General features: G+C 52.8%; 1 protein-coding gene across 4 annotated transcripts in view; it reads left to right on the forward strand.

Annotated features, from left to right (window-relative positions):
- Positions 1-221: 221 nt before the first annotated feature.
- Positions 222-16,230, forward strand: part of ADARB1 (adenosine deaminase RNA specific B1) — a 117,323-nt gene continuing 101,314 nt past the window's right edge. For 3 of the 4 annotated variants that reach the window (XM_067035269.1, XM_067035270.1, XM_059065378.2), the window contains exon 1: positions 223-346. The gene's annotated coding sequence lies outside the window, so the exon portion shown is untranslated. Of the gene's footprint in view, positions 347-16,230 lie in introns of all 4 variants that reach the window. The other variant, XM_067035271.1, reaches the window with a different exon arrangement.

The raw sequence follows: 16,230 nt of genomic DNA on the forward strand, positions 1-16,230 counted from the left end.
CCGGATCCTCGTCCCCGCTCCCCGTCCCCCGCGGACGGCAAGAAGAGCCCGGCGCGGCGTGCGTGCGCGCGCGCGCGCCCGTGCTGCGTCGCGGCGTCGCTCCCCGGCGTGCGCGCGGCCGGCGGCGGGGGGTGCGGGGAGGGCGGAGCCGACACCGAGGGCGGAGGCTGAGGCGGTGGCTGAGGCGGCGGCCGGTCGGGCCGCGCTCGGGGGCGCGCTCGGGGGCGCGCTCGGGGCCGCGCCAGGCCACGGGCAGCGCGCCGCAGCCCCGGGCGGCCGAGCGAAGCTCCGCGGACTCGCGGTTCGAGTCTCGGTGCGGCGCGGAGCGGAGCGGCCCGCGGCTGAGGTCAGGCGGGGCGGCGAGGGCGGCGGGGACGGCGGGGACGGCGGGGACGGCGGGGACTGCGGGGGCGGCGAGGCTCTGACACCGCGGCCCGACCACGCCGCCCAGCAGCGCTGGGCAGCGCCGGGCAGCGCCGTGGCCGCGTTTATGTAAGCGCTGCCGGGCAGGTGGTGAGGCCGCGCCGGGCGCGCGGCTCGAGCGGGACCCGTGCTGCCCGGAGCGCTGTCCTGAGGGGCTGCGGGCCGCCTGGCGAGGGGAGGTTGCGCCCGGGACGGCCCCGCGTCTGCTCCCCGGGCGCCGCATCTGCGCGGGATGCTCTGCGCCGTGGGAGAGAGAGGCTGCGCCCTGGGGCGCGTACGGGGAGTCCGGGGATGAAGGGGAGGCTGCGCCCCGGGAGGGGAGCCTGCGCTGGGGACAGCCCTGTCCCCTCCCCGGGAGCGCCGCTTCTGCCCCGGATGCGCTGCGCCCTAGGGAGGGAAGGCTGCGCCCCGGCACGAGGCTGCACCCAGGACGGCGCCCCCGCGCCCGTCCCCTTCGGGAGGGCACCGTGTCCGCGCGGGGTGCCCTACTCTGCGGAGAGTGCACCCCCAGGGTGAGGCTGCGCCCACGGTGAGGCTGCGCCAGGGACGGCCCCGCGTCCCTTCCCGAGGGCGCAGTGTCCGCGTGGGATGCTCTTCGCCGCGGGCGTCCCGGGGCGGGGAAGTTCCCGCGGGTGCCGGGCGTCTGGAGCGATCCGGAACAGTCTGGGGCGACCGGGGGCTCGAGGTGAATTCTGACGTGTTCAGATCTGCGGTAGGAAAATTACCGGGTAGTGAATGGGTCTGGAGGAAGGTGTCAGAGTGGGCTGTTGACGCTAAAACGGGTTGGAGTCCCAGTTGACATGCTGGGGAACCCAAAATGTGTTCTAATTCCTATTTATATGTCGGAGACCCGCAGCGCCGTGTTTGGTTCGCACTTCTTATTTTCAGCCAGCTGGTTTGGTTTGTTACTTCTGATGCGGTTACTTTCTGATAGTGGTTAGCTTTTAGCCCTCTTAGTATAAGGAAAAGTGGCTTGGTGTCAGACTTGCTTCTCTACTCTTAGTGCCCTAATCAATTGATGATCAGTAAGTTTTGAGATTAGAAATATTTAATTAATCCTCTTTGTTCTCTCTTAAATTTACCGTATGTTTTATTCCTTTGAAAGGTGCCACCTAGAGCTGCATTTTCCGAAACGCTGGGTTGTGTTAAGAGCAGTCCTGGGCAGTGTCTTTTGATTGCCATCTTTTCTTTGAGGCTGAGATTCTTTTACCTTTTTGCTGAGGGTTTCCCTGAGGGGAAAGGGAGAAGGAAAATGCAAAGGTTGGCCGGTACCCTTCCTCCTGGGTGTGAGAGTTGGCTGCCCTGCTTGCAGGGTCCCTCCAGGGACAGGGTCCCCTCCGCAGGGTCACCCACAGCAGGGCTTATAAGTATCGCTGAGACTCAGTGAGCTGTCTGGAGATCCTGCCCTGCCCAGGTGAAGGCAGGGACTCACTCGGGCTCTGCAAGGAAAGCATTGTCTGTGAGCAGTGCCCCGTTTGACGTCTGAAGGTTCCTGGGACTGAATATATCCAGCTACACCTTCAACAAAATTTGAAGCTGTAGTTGGAAGGGGGAAAAAAAGAGGCCTTTCTGCAGGGGGCAGTGGTGAAGAGAAAATTGGTCCAGCTCTGAGAAATTGATGACACATGTATCTCGAGATGCAGCGTGCTCATGAGGTCAGCCCTGGGAGGTGAAGAAAGGATAATTAGCGAATAACAGCTTCCACAAAAAACTTCTTGGCTTGTAGGCTACTTTAGTGCTCTGTGAATTTACATGTCTTAAAAGCATTTCAACTGCTTTTAGAGTGGAATAAGAAAATTTTTTAAATTTATATTTATCTGGTGAATGAACAAAGCAAACTAATTCATTTGGCAAGTACTTAATCCATGTCGTGCTGTGCTGGGCCCTCCCTGTTTTTGGCTCCTGGGATACGGTGCTGAACAAATTAGTTAGAGTTCAAAAAAGTTCAAAAGCTGACAGTTTGTTTTTTTAAACACTGTTGTAGCATTACATTTAAAAAATAAAATCTATACTTTCAGCTATAAAATTTAAACATGTATACCACTGAAAGTTTTATTGATAGATTTGAAAGTATAAGCGGGCACAGTGTACACTCAAAAGGTACAAACACGTAAGAAAACCTAGTTTCACTCCATCCCTAGCTGATCCGTTTCCTGTAACTGCTGTGACCAGTTGACTATGTACTGTACCAGCAGTAGTCAAAATATATACACTGTTATATATATGTTTTAATATAGTTTTTAATATTTGCTATAAGAAACAGTGCTGCAGTGAATATTTTTTTATACATGGGTGCAAGCAAAACCCACTAATCATTTTTTATTAATCATAAAAATTCATTAGCTGTAAGCTTTATTTAAGGGCTGGGTTTTATTCTCTTGAATGCTCTGATGAGCTTTATAAGTACTTAGTACCAAGGAATTTATTTAAATAGGTTGGAGATAGAAAGTACATTTTGGAGATTAATAGGTGAAGTTATGCATTTACCAGCCTATAAAAAACTTGTTTAAGAAAAATTGTCAGGGGAATTCCCTGGTGGTCCAGTGGTTGGGACTTGATGCTTTCACTACCGGGTTCGATCCCTGGTTCGGGAACTAAGATCCTATAAGCTGTGTGGTGTGCCAAAAAAAAAAAAAAAGAGTCAATCTTAGTATGAAAGTGAAGAGCTTAGAGAGGTCCAGTTTTATTGGAAAACTTGATTTTTTTGGTGTCAATTTTCTAAACCACAGATTTCCAAACCTACAATTTGGTGTGATAGAAATGTTGCTGTTTAAAAACAAAAAACAACTTTTAGAAAGTATGTTCATAATATGTGAGGTAGGAAAGGCAAACAGTGAGACTTTCGTTTAAAAATTGTATGTTAGGGGCTTCCGTGGTGGCGCAGTGGTTGGGAGTCTGCCTGCCGATGCAGGGGACGCGGGTTCGTGCCCCGGTCCGGGAGGATCCCACGTGCCGCGGAGCGGCTGGGCCCGTGAGCCATGGCCGCTGGGCCTGCGCGTCCGGAGCCTGTGCTCTGCGGCGGGAGAGGCCACAACAGTGAGAGGCCCGCATACATCTAAAAAAAAAAAAAAAAAAATTGTATGTTAAAGTCATTATGATGTCCTTGTTCCTTGAGTGCCTCTCTTTGGGGTTACGCTTTGTGTGGAGTGTGGACCAAGGTGTTCACGTGGCCTTGCTGCCTTGCTTGACAACACTTGGTCCCAGGCCATTCGTACCAAATTATCACCTTTTTCGGTGGTCTCATTAGTACTGCCGGCTGCTCTCCTCCTGTATGTGTGTGCGGTGTTCTAGGAGTGTGCCCAAAAACGACTTTGGTCTTCAGTTTGTCTTTGTGGTGGATTTAAAATGTGAAGACGGGGCAGAGAGTGGGGGGAAGCAGCTCGGAGGGGCCTGGTAGTTTTATGCGAAGTGCAGTGACACTGCTTGCATCTAGGGCAGATCTGTTTCGCTCATGGGGTCGCCGCACAGGTGTTGGTGTTTACCACGTGCCAGGTACTGTTCTAGGTGCTGGAGATGGGAGTGAACACAGCAAGGGTAGTTCCTACCCTCTGGGGGTTCACATTAGGGGGGAGATGAGGATCATAAACCCAAGCTAAAGTCCTAAGTGCTGGCCAGAGAAAACCATAATTTGAGAAGATACATGTACCCCAATGTCCATCGACAGATGAATGGATAAAGTAGATGTGGTACATATACACAATGGAAGACTACTCAGCCATAAAAAGAATGAAATCATGCCATTTGCAGCAACATGGATGGACCTAGAGATTATCACACTAAGTGAAGTTAAGTCAAAGAAAGACAAATATCATATGATATTGCTTGTATGTGGAATCGAAAAAAAAAAAAAGATACAAATGAGCTTATTTCCAAAACAGAAATAGACATAGAAAACAAACTTATGGATACGGAAGGGGAAACGGGGGGGGGATAAATTAGGATTTGGGGATCAATGTCTACACACTACTATGTATAAAATCGATAACCAGCAAGGACCTACTGTACAGCACAGGGAACTCAATATTCTGCAATAACCTGTATGGGAAAAGAATCTAAAAAAGAATAGATATATGTATATGTATGAATGAATCACTTTGCTGTACTCAACTATACTCCAATATAAAATAAATTTTTTTTTAAAAAGTCTTAAGTCCCAAGAGGGGCCAATCAATCTAGCAGGTCGGGAGGTCTGAGGGAGCTGGGCGCCACCTGGCTGGGTGCTGGCACACGGAGCTCTGGAGTCCCAGCCTCAGGCCCGGGGTCCCAGCTTCCCGTCCTGGGCTGATAATAGCCCAGAGCCCAGCGTGGCCTGGGGTGGGAGGGAGGGGGGCAGGGAGTGAGCCCCGAGGCTGGAGGGCTGCAGCTTGTGGCAGCACCCTGCGGGGGTATGGGATTTAGATGGTGGGCTCAGCCTTACTAGGGCTGCCTGCCTGCCTGCCTTCCTGGGTGACTTTAGAGTTTTGGACAGCGGAGTGACATGATCTGATCCCTCTTTGAGAAGAAGCACTCCAGCTGTTACGCAGCCACTGTTCATCGGGAGCTTGTGGCGTGCCAGGCCATCTAAGCGCTTCACATATACGTTAATTAGAATCTCATGATCGTCTATAAGGCAGGCCTGACTCTTAGTCTCCTGCCTTATATGTGGGTAAAGCTAGGTGCAGAGAGGCCACAGAGAAGTGGCAGAGAGGGAGTACTGCCCTGAGTGTCCGCATCGCAGGGACTCTCCGCCTCCCCTGCCCTAGGCAGGAGGGGGCATCAGGGGCCCACGGTGGTCCGCTGAGGCCGGCACCAGGGCAGGGGTGGGGAGATCAGGTCCGGCTTCGTTTGTAAGTTGCAGCATTCGTTTGTGTACCGTTAACAGGAAAATGTTGCCAGTTTGCCTGTGACACAGTGCTTTCCTCTCACTTAGGTGTCATTTATTGAAAAGAGCTCTTAGACTTTTAAGCATAGACTTTTACAATCATGCCAGTCTTGTGCTTTCATGAAAAAGGAAAATGTGAGTGAAATAAAGTAATTATAAAATGTCTTCACCTTTAGAATTTGGTTCCTCCAAATCAGCCCCACGGCATGGTCCGCTGTGCCGTCACCGTCTCTTGCCGAGGTGGCACTTCTCACGACTGCACCACTGCTGCCTCTGGGACGCGTCCAAGCTGCGGATACGCGATCCGCGAGTTTGGATGCTTTCTTGATCCCACCGGCAGGTGTTAAGGAGAGGTTTCCGGTCCTTAAAGGATTTGTGGACTGACCTGTTTGTCGACGGGTCACATTGCCCTGTCAGTCATGCCTCCTAGAGGGACGGTTGAGTTTGAGTGACTCCTCAGGGCTCCTGCCCCATTTCAGAGTCGTGAAGATGTGGGAACATGCGGGTCTTGGCACTGAGGAGCTGTGGTGTGTTTTGCAGGCGGCCCATCGGGATTTTGCCTGTAGCCTCTGCAAGATGGCACAGCCCAGAGTGACCCCCAGGTCGCTGGCTGAGGAGCAGGCTGGCGAGGCTGCGCGGTGGGGAGGCGGGCCCACCAGGCGTGCGAGCTCGCGCGCTCTGATCCCCCTGTGCTTCGGTTTTCTCTCCCATAAATTAGGAAGAGCAGCACCTGGTCTTCTGGGGTCGCTGGGTGGAGAGCTGAGCTAATGCAAAGGGCCTAAAATAGTACTTCGCTAACGGAGCTTAAGAGGGCTTACTTTGGTTCAAGAAGCAGTTGGGGCCAGATATGTAAATTTGGGGGTCATCTGTTTACTGCTGATGTTTGAAACCGTAGGCTGGGCTGTGGGTGTCCACACAGAAGAGCAGGAGGGTGCAGACTGAGCCTGGGGCCTTTGGGCAAGGGGTCCACAAGAGGGGGAGGGTCCTGGATTTGATAAGAGGCGGGTGGCCTTGCGGTGGGGAGGGCTGGGTGGAGGGAGGGGTGGAGAGCATCCAGTGTGGAGGATCCTCTGGAGGGGGACAGGGTAACGGGACAGAAGCCGGAGGGTTGTGGACTCAAGAGAGTTTTTATTTTTGATTTTTAAATGAGAGTGATTGTCACGTGTTTTGGGCTGACAGGGACGATCCAGTGGAGAAGGACAGATTTCTGGTGCGTTGGGAAGGGACGGTGAGAGGGGGTGGCCGGAGGGAGGGGCAGGGGCAGTTCAGCCCCCGGAGCGAGGCAGGGCTTCTGTGCGTGGGAGCCTTGACGCACTTCGAAAATATTTCTAAGAGACGTGCTGCCCCTTTGAAAGGAGCGCATAAAATAAAATATAATTTCGTGCTCAGTCCAGGAAACTTGGGAATTGTGCTGTAGGACTTAGGATCTAGTTTCTTATTAGCTTCTGGTGCTAAACACACCTTGGGGCATCCTTACAGAAAGAATGCATGTGGAAATAGCGTTTTTCTTTATTAAAAAAAACTCACTCGTCTCTAGAAGTATCATCAGCTTCACTAGAAGTTGGCACCTTTTTTCACCAAATTTAGTACTACTCAGAGGACTAAGCAGACTTGGCTCCTGATTCGTGCTTCATTTGTCTTAAAGCTCTGGAGGGAAATGCCAGTTTTGCATCCAGGACGGCTGCCCCCACATCCTGGGGGGTGGATGGTGTTGCTTTGGGCGCCTGTAGGCTTAAGCCCCAGTGGGGCAGCAGCTCCGGCTTCTAGTTGCCTGGTAAAATGGTAAAACATCTTCCCTGCATGTCAGTTTGTACTGCTTGTGGTTATTTGGGTTTTTTTCGGGTTTGGACTTTCGAACCATCAACCGTCCCTGTAGTGGAGTCAGCAGGATGAAGTGCACCAGGCCCCCGAGCCCTTGCGCTCCAGCCGCGGGGTGGGCTGGGGGGAGCTGGTTCCCACTACTCTGCCTGATCACGTCCCTCTGCCCTGCGTGGATGTGGACAGGTTTGGCTGAGGCCCTTCCCTGGCCGGACGCGGCAGGCGGGAGAGGTCTCTGCCCCGGGGAGCCAGCCTGCTCTCAGGGCGCCCCGGCCAGGTGGGGCGCCCACATACTGAGCCAACGTGGAGACCGCTTATTGGAGTGGCCTCTGTCGGGGCATCCGTGGGGATGCCAGCTGTGCGGGCTCTCCTGGGCCCAGGAAGGGCTGGCAGTGAGGGGAAGAGGGCCCCCGGAGTGAGATGGGAGGCCCTGGTGGAAGACAGAGGCCTGCCCGGAGCTGTGCAGGGTGGCTGGGAGGAGAGAGCAGAGGTGTCGGCTGATGGGTGGGGTCCAGGAGGTGGGGGGCCTGGAGGGTTTAGAAGGGCTCTTCGAGCTGTGGATGCTGAGACCAGAGGGATCTGAGGTGGGGATTCTTATCCCCTGGCGTGTGGTGTGCAGAGTATTTATTTTGATATATACTTATGTGTGGTCTGTCAGATACATCATGTATTGCTTACGAAACACAGGCACGCGTGCGCTCAGGCTTCTGTTGGGTAGGACTTCGCCTCCGTCCGTCATTCTTCTCAGCCCTCGCGAGAGACGTTGCGTTGCGCCTGTTTTTCAGATCAGGAACTGACAGAAGAGGTTCAGTAACTTCCCGGGAAGGCGGGATGATATTTAGCTGACTTTTATTAAGCTCTCACTACGTGTCAGCCATGGTGGAATCCGTTTAATCTAGTTCACTCCTGGTGATAATCTTAGGGCTCTCTGCCTCGTGGAACCATCCTCATCCCCTCTTACCTGGCTCACCTGAGTAGCTGCCTCACCGCCTCCTCCCGCTCCTGTCTGTTCAGATCCAAGCCTAAACTGGAGGCTAGATCAGAGCCCTGTACCTGCCCTCATCTCAGAGGTGTCCTCTGCCGCCGCCCTCTGGGCGCCCCCTCCAGCCTTGGGGTCTCGCGTCCGGCTTTCTGGCGGGCTTCCCTCCTCCATACCCTCCCCGCCTCCCCGCTGAGTGCCCTGTTGTCCGTTCTGTTCATCTGCCCTCTGCACCCACCACTCCCTCCCTTTCGTCGGCCTGCCTGGCAGAGTGGAAGCCTCAGGAAGGCAGGGGTCTTGTTCTGTCTTTATCCTCAGGGCCCAGAACAATGACTGGCAGGTAGAAGGCACTTAGCACTGTTTGCTGAATGAATGAATAACTTTTTCTTAACTTTTAATGTAGGTAGTAGACTCCGAACTCAGGTTGCTTGCCTCTGAAGATGTGTTTTTTCTGCCTGAGCATATGCACCCCTCCCCCCGCTCCTATTGTACTTGGTGAATCAGTCGTATATTTATGCCCCATATGTCTGTGTTATCTCCAGAGTTCTGTGCTTTTCTTTGTAGAACAGAAACATTTACAAAACATTCAAAATTGTTCTAAAACTATAAAGTGCAGTATAGCAAATTAATCTGTTGAAAACAGAGAGTCCTCAAGTTGAAAAAAAAATAGCTCTGTTCTGTTAACTGCTTTTAGGTGACATGTAATTGAAATGCATTGTCTTAAGAAATAACAGGACCTGTTGTAGAGAAGTAATATTCATAACTACATCTTGGTGAAAGTGAGAATACTTTGAATAATTCCAGAAGGTTTCAGAAAAGCAGCCAAATAAAATAAAAAATACTTAATTCACCATGGAGGCTCAAAGGATTGAAAAATTGGAAGGAACGTAGCTTCACAGCCGTTTGGTAGGGGAGCCAACCGAAGAGTTGGCTGGAAATGGGGGGACTGGGCCCTTCGTCCCCGCCCAGCTCTGACCTGGTGGGCTGTCCGCCGCAGGTTCCTTGAGTGTGAAGGGGGTGGTCTAGTTGGTGATGTCCACGGTCACTGCATTTCTAGAGGACTGTTGTACATAGGAGTCGAAAAACAAATTCTAAGTGCTTCGAGGGTCATTCAGTCAGATGTCAACAAGTATCTAACCTCCGAGCAGCCCTGTGTGAAAAGCACGCGGTGCCGGTCACTGCGCGGCTTTGGGTGCACAAGAGGCTGGCCTCGGCGCAAGGTGTCCTGTCCCCTCCCTCTGGACCCGCAGCTTTCCCGGAAGAGGGGAGCAAGGTGGGCCAGCAGGTGGGGCCAGGGGGTAGAGTAATGGGCTCTGGCTTAGTGAGAGAACAACAGACCCCGGGGAGCCCGACTGATCCCTTTCTCTGGTTTCTTACTCTTGGGGGACGAGACTGTGTTAAATGTTGAATTAAATTGGGCGAGGATTGGTTTTTCAGGTTTGCAGGTCTCGAGCTTGTCAGAAATGAGTAAAGGTAACACAGTAGTAGGTAATATTTCATCAGCCCTCTTGTGTCCGGGAAGGGTTAGAAACTGAGGGCGTTAACACACGCATTGGGCAGGCGAGAGTACGGTTCAAAGTTGCTTTGTGTTTGCGCCTCTTCTCCCGGGCCGTGCTCACAGGTCCAGTTTCTTTTCACGTTTTGGTTGCCAACAGCCCAAGTTCCCTGCCGCTGCAAGTGTTCCCTCGCTTAGGGTGGGTGATCTCCTTGAGGAAGGAGTCTGCTCAAGGACATAAGGCAGCCTCTCCTCCCCTGCGTGAGGCTGAGAGACGGCACGGTTCGCAGTTCCCGGTGGGCCGCTGTCACCCCCCGACGCCCAGCTCCCCTTCTCTCAGAGCCGTCCCGGCACCTGCTCAGGCTGCTTTGCTTGGGGGTGAGGTTTTGTAGGTGTCAGATGGGCACAGCCTGCCTTGTCCGCGTGCTGTGGAAGCACGAGGACAGGGGACTGGATTTCTGGCTTCTGCCTTAGGAAGGGGAACTCACCCAGGGAGCTGTGCCCAAGAAGGGGCGGTTGGCTGCTGGGCCTCCACAAATGCAACCCCTGAGCGCTACGTGAAGGAGGCTGGAGAGCATGGTTCACGCAGACGCTCACCTGCCGTAGCCTGAGCACGAACAGCTCGAAGTCCGTCTATGGAGGTGCAGTTCCAGAGGCTTAGGTGCTCGGGCCACAGTTTAAATAGCAATGGTGTGGCCTGTCGTGTCTGCTCTCTTCTAGGCATGAATGAAATTAATTACATCAAATGCACATTTATTCGTCCTGATCATTTGGAATTTGATTCCTTTTCAGAATAGGAATCTACGCAGAGTAGTAGTCAAAAGGAATTACTGTTCTGAGTTGGTCGTCTGTGTTAGGTTTTACCATATGCCTGTTATGATATAGTGTTCTTTTGGCGGGATACTTTAGAGGATTATCCTTTCTTTCTTAATATATTAAAACCTCCTTTTCATTGAAAAGCTATCTAAATGTTTAAAGATCCTCTTGTAGTGATTTTTTAAATTAACAGCTCCAGGGAAGTAGCAGCACAAGCAGTAAAGAGTGAAGACTCACTTGCTGCAGGTAGGAACTGGTTGGGGGGTTGAGGCTGAGACCCTAGTCCAGGAAGACATGGAGTCTGTAGGAGTGAATTGTAGGATTTCAGAGCTGCGAGGATTTAGGGCCACAGAGTTCAACTTAGATTTGACCATCAATGAAATCCTAGGGAAAAAAACCTTTTCCATCAAGTGCCAGGTGGGTTTTAGAAGTGATAAGATGGCCGCCTCTGCGTCAGGACTGCCGGCTTGTGGTCCTTCTGAGTAAGTGGTCCACTGTCAGCCGCACGCAGACCAGGCTTAAATCTACATCTTCTGACGCCTACTCTGGGGGTTTTTCCTCTTGGTATTTTTTTGGTGTCACGTAGTAGATGGTTTTCACCCACGTGCACGTGAATGAGAGACGTCTTTGATCATTGCACAGTGACGCTTTCTATTCTTTAATTTTATCCTCTGATGAGACCGAGGGTATTGATGATATTTCCAGAGGAAAAGCAGGGATTGTGTAAACCAGCCCAGCGCCCCTTACCTTCTCCCTGAGCGATCTGCCCTGGGCGTGCGTGGCACAGGTAGGAAGGAGCCGAGCTTGGTGAATTTCAGCGTTTCTCACCGGAAGCCTTGCTATAGGAACGGGAGGGCTCTCCCTATACTTAGCTAGACTTCGAGCCACGCCGTAGCCCGGGAAAGGTGTGCCGGATTTGGATTCGTGGGGCAGAGCTCTGCTGCGAGGGAGCCGTGCTGCGTGCCCGCGGCCGTGTCCACGGCAGGCGTGTGCTTTTCACAGGGAGACCCCCCCCCCCCCCCCCCGCCCAGGTGCCTGCCCAGCCTCACTGGTGGTGGAGAGAGACTGTACAGATGGTGCGGACGGTCAGCCTGCGGGCCGAGCGTCCATCTTTGAGTGCTCGGGAAGGTGTGGGCAGGAAGTACAGCTGGGGCAGGCACCGGCGGAAGCTTTGTTTTCTCTTGCTCGCAAAGCTACCATGAGATTCACCCTTGGTAAGGAGAGAAGTCAGCGATTTTCATGAATTTCTAAGCTGTGCAGCTGTTACCAGAGTCCAGGTTTAAATGTTTCCATCACCCCAAAATGCTCCTTGTGTGTGTTTGTGGTAAAATCCCATTCCCACCTCCAGCCACTGGCAACCACCGATCTGCTTTCTGTTTCTCTAAAGTTGCCTTTTCTAGGCATTTCCTGTAAATGGGATCGTGCAATATGCAGTCTTTTGAGCCAGGCTTCTTTCACCTCACATAACGTTTTTGGGGTTCGCCCGTGCTGTACAATGGGTCAGTAGTTATGAAACCGCTAGGTGGTGTTTTTGGGGGAGGCTCCGAAGAGCTACAGTTCTTTATGTCTCAGCGCAGAGAGAATTCAGCGAGAGGCAAAGTGATAGATAAGAAGTGATTTATTAGGAAAGGACCACTTGTGAGTCGGGTAGGCGTGAGGGTGTCGTGACCCGAGAACTTAATGGGCTACAGTTTTATAATCAAAGGAAAAGTGGGAGGGGGGAAAAGACCACCATCTTCCTCATTCTTGAGTAGATGTCATGCTTCTATCATCAGCTCCTCCTCCAGGTTGCACTGGGGAGTTTTCTTGTCTCTACCTGGTCCAGCCAGGACTGTCATGGTGCAATGGAAAAATTATTTCAGGTCTCGGTACAGTGAGGGTCTGAAATGTCACCTTTCCATAAATTACTGTTTTTTATGTGTGCAGAGAGCATGTCTTAGGGGTCATTAACTTACTGGGCTCATTGGGCAGCATGTGGGTCTCGTGCCACCATTGTTTTATTGTTTTGAGGCACGGCTCACGCTTCTGTTACATGGTTTTGCGGTTCGGCAAACCTGCTTTCTTGAGTGATCATTAACTTGCTGTTGTCTCCCCAAGCCCCCTAAAGTTCCCTGTCTGTCTGCAATCCCCTCATGGCGTTGCTGAGCGATTTGGTTATCCTCTTCTGTCCCTGTCAGTTTGTTCCTTTCAGTTGCCGACTAGGACTCTGTTTTGGGGGGGTCGCCCGCCTGGTGTAGCTCTTCCCCAGGGGCGGGCGTTTGGGCCCTCCTTGCCTCTGTGAGTAGGGTGCTGCTCTGAGCGTGAGCGAGTGCATCGCTGCGTGGACAGGAGCTTGCGGTGGGGCTTAGAACGCCGGCCTGTGTGACGCTGACGGCACAGCTGCTCGTGGGGCCCCTGGGCGCGCCCTCAGGTCTGTCTCCGCGACGTGCCCTGCATGTCTTCAGCAGTGTGGGCCTGTTACTTCTGGGATGAAGTACCGTGGACCTGAGGTCCAGCACAGGCGACCGGGGTTTCTTGTGCTGACGCCCTCTGTGCTCAGTGTAGGACAGAGGAACTCTTCAACAGTATTTGGTTTTTCCTTTCACCCATCAGAGGAAGTCCACGAAGCGCTATTAGGCGTGTTAAAAACCACCCTCAGCCTGCAGACTCCATGTGCTTTGCCCCAGACTTCAGTGCTTTGCCCCTGCTGTCCCCTCCTAGGGATTCAGCCTGAGGACACGCCTCCAACAAGGTGAAAACACAGATGGAAGTGACCAAGATGTCCAGTCAGGGGCGGGTGGATCGACTCTGGGTGACCACGTCACAACGAGCCGTGTGGAGGGGTGGGTCTCTGGCGATTTCCAGAACATGCAGGAAGGGAGCAGGGCTGAGTGCCAGAGGGTGTCGAGCGAGCTCCCGTCACGTGAGAAAACACGCATATCTGCGCCTCCGTGCAAAAGGAAAACAGGAAGGAAAATCAAGGACGAAAGGGATTGGGCCCTGCAGGGGCCTGTGGGGGGGTGCTGGAAAGGAGAGGGGGCACAGGTGGCTGGAGAGGTGAGCGTGGGGCTTCTCTGAGTGGACGTCTCAGTACAGCCCGACTCTGGGAACCGTGGACCCCAGAACAAAATACATGAACCTCAACCAGGATTGGGGGGACCCAGAATGGGATACAGACAGAACCAAAGCTCAGTATAGGACAAAACAATAACAGAGCTACAGCAGGGGTGGGGTGGGGAAGAAAAGAATCAGCTGGATGTTGGAAAGCAGCACTTTTCTAGATTCTGTAAAGCCACAGACAGAAAGGGCTGCACACAGTACTGCCCAGAAACTGTCTGTTTCTCTGGGGGGTAAGGTCGCGGTGTGGACGTGTTCATCAGCATGGAACAGTGAGTGTGTGGTGGGAAGAAGTTGCAGACGAGGGGAGGGGGCCGAGGAGCCCGGGCTGGAGCCAGGTGTCGGTGTGCACCGCAGCTTTGAGTATTTGTTCACACGCCAGATGGTGCAGAGACACAGATGTTGGTGCTCGGGCCGCACAGCTCCGTACGCAGTGCCCCGGGGACACCCAAGTGCTTTCTCCGAGCCAAGAAGAAGGGATCCTCCGAGAAGATGCGACTGGACCCCCCCTCGTGGTACAGGGAAGAGCTCAGAAAGGACGGGGCCACGTGGGCTGGGAGAGGGTCAGAGCTGGTGGCTCCGAGCAAGGACATGGGTGACGATAGTCTTGGCTTATAATCCGTAGAATAAAGTAAACGTCTATCACTCTGCTGATAATACATGAATAATAATCAGTAAGCAGGGAGAAGGGGAGCCAGAGAATTCCAGTTAATCAACGGGGAAGGAAGGAGGAAATAGACGATCGCCGTGAGGCAGACCCCAGGGCAATAGTTACTTTAGGCGGCACCCAGGACCGGCGCTAAGTTAGTGAATGAAAGTTTGAGGAGAAACAGGATATTTTTCTAGTCTCAAAGTTATCTCTTCCCCGAGTTACTTACTTATTGAAAAGGGAAAAATAGTAACTTTAGAGTGGAGAAAGCCAGCAGACGCCACCTCACCCAGGAGATCGGTGTGATAAGACAGGTAGCAGTCACAGCCTCTCCCCAGCATGGGCATGGGCACGGCGTGGGCAGGAGGAAGCGGCGGGCAGACCCGGGAGAGGGTGTCCCGAAGACACCTGGCCGGGGCTCTTCGCCGTCCATGTCCCGGGAGACGGGCTTGGAGGGGCCTAAGGAGACATGCCAGCGAAATGCAGTATGGGCTTTCGAGGGCGTCCTGGGGCAGAGGGTGTTAGTGGGAAAACTGGTGAGACTGCAGTAGTGGAGCTCATGGTATTGTCCTGACTTTGATCGTTGTTCAGTGATGCCATAGGATGTGACCCTTCGGAGAAGCTGGGTGGGGGCTACGTGGGGCTTCTGCGCCGCTGTCCACTGTCCCCACCCCCGCCACCGCCCTCTGAGCTCTCCTCGCCTCTGCCTCGGAGGGAGGGTTCAGCGTCGTCCCAGGGAGAGACACTCTCTTGCCCTCTTACTGGGAATTCTGGCCACCTCGAGCCCCGGTGTGGAGCATTCTGGAGACATGCGTCCCGTGCCCGTGGCGTGGAGGGGCACGGTTCTTCCAAAGGGGGCGTCAGAATCTCCTGGACCGGGTGGGAGGAGGTGCTGTGACCAGAGGTGCGGGTTGGGGGCCTCGCACATGGCTACGGGGGCTTTCCTTCCTCGGTGTCCTTGGTCTTTTGATGTTATTATTTTTTTCCAAAGAGAAATTTAAGATTCTAATATATTCAGATTTATCAGTCTTTTCCTTCACGACTTGGGTTTTGAGTCCTGTCCAAGAACACTTTCCTATGTCGGGAGTCATTCCTCCTTAATTTCCTTCAGCAGTTTTATATTCTGTTTTCCACATTTAGCCTATTAATCTGTGTGCAGTCTGTTTCTATACACTTTGAGGCCAGGATCTAATATTTTTTCCTGTTGGCTAGACAGTTGCCTCAGCCATTGCACGGTCTGCCCTTTGCTCAGCGGCCAGAAATGCCACTTGTATGCCAGCCTGAATGCCTCCTTCAGAAGGTGCCGTTTGCTCCTGCCTGTCACTGTCGGGAACCAGCTGTGGGGTTTTGCGCGTGGATCGTGTCCGCGGCTCATCCTGGGGAGAGGGTCACGTTGTGGAAGCAGGGCTTCTTCCTTTTTCTAATTTGTGCGCCTTTGCCGCTCATTCACCGGCTGGAACTCGCGGTGCCAGGCCGAGTGGGGTGTTGGGACGGCGGTGGCGACCAGCAGTGGCTCCTCTGGTTCCAGCTTTACTTGGACGCCTCCCACGCCTCCTCTCTGAGGGTGATGTTGGCTGTAGTCGTTTTGTACATGCCCTTCGTGTAGTCAAGCAAGTTGCCGTCCCGCTTTGCTGAGAGCTTTATTAAAAATAAACTTTATCATTTACAGCAGTAGAAGTTTATTGGTTGCTTTTTCTGCAGCTGTTGAGATGGTTGTATGGCTTCCCCTCCTATCTGTTAATACAGTAAATTTCATCCATAGATTTCCTGATGTTAAATATTCTTCATCTGCAGGAAAAACCTTACTTTACTTTTAACACTGACAATTAAATTTGCTGTTTATTTTAATGTTTTCTCTTTTTTAGAATGAGTCCCTCCTCTCCGCCTCATCCCACGTGCTCTTTTTGAGACATAGCTTACGTGCTATAAGTTACTGCAGTGGTGTGCTGACCAATGCTTAACAAATGGCTTTTTGGGGGGCCGGGGGGGGGAACTGTAAAAAGCCCTGATTTGTAGCATTTGCCAGTTTCCATGGCATAAATGTTCTCACCATTCCCTATTTCAGGCCACTGATGAGCTGTTGGCTGGTGGTC

This window comes from Kogia breviceps, chromosome 5 (assembly GCF_026419965.1).
Source record: "Kogia breviceps isolate mKogBre1 chromosome 5, mKogBre1 haplotype 1, whole genome shotgun sequence".
NCBI classification, from domain to species: Eukaryota; Metazoa; Chordata; class Mammalia; order Artiodactyla; family Physeteridae; genus Kogia; species Kogia breviceps.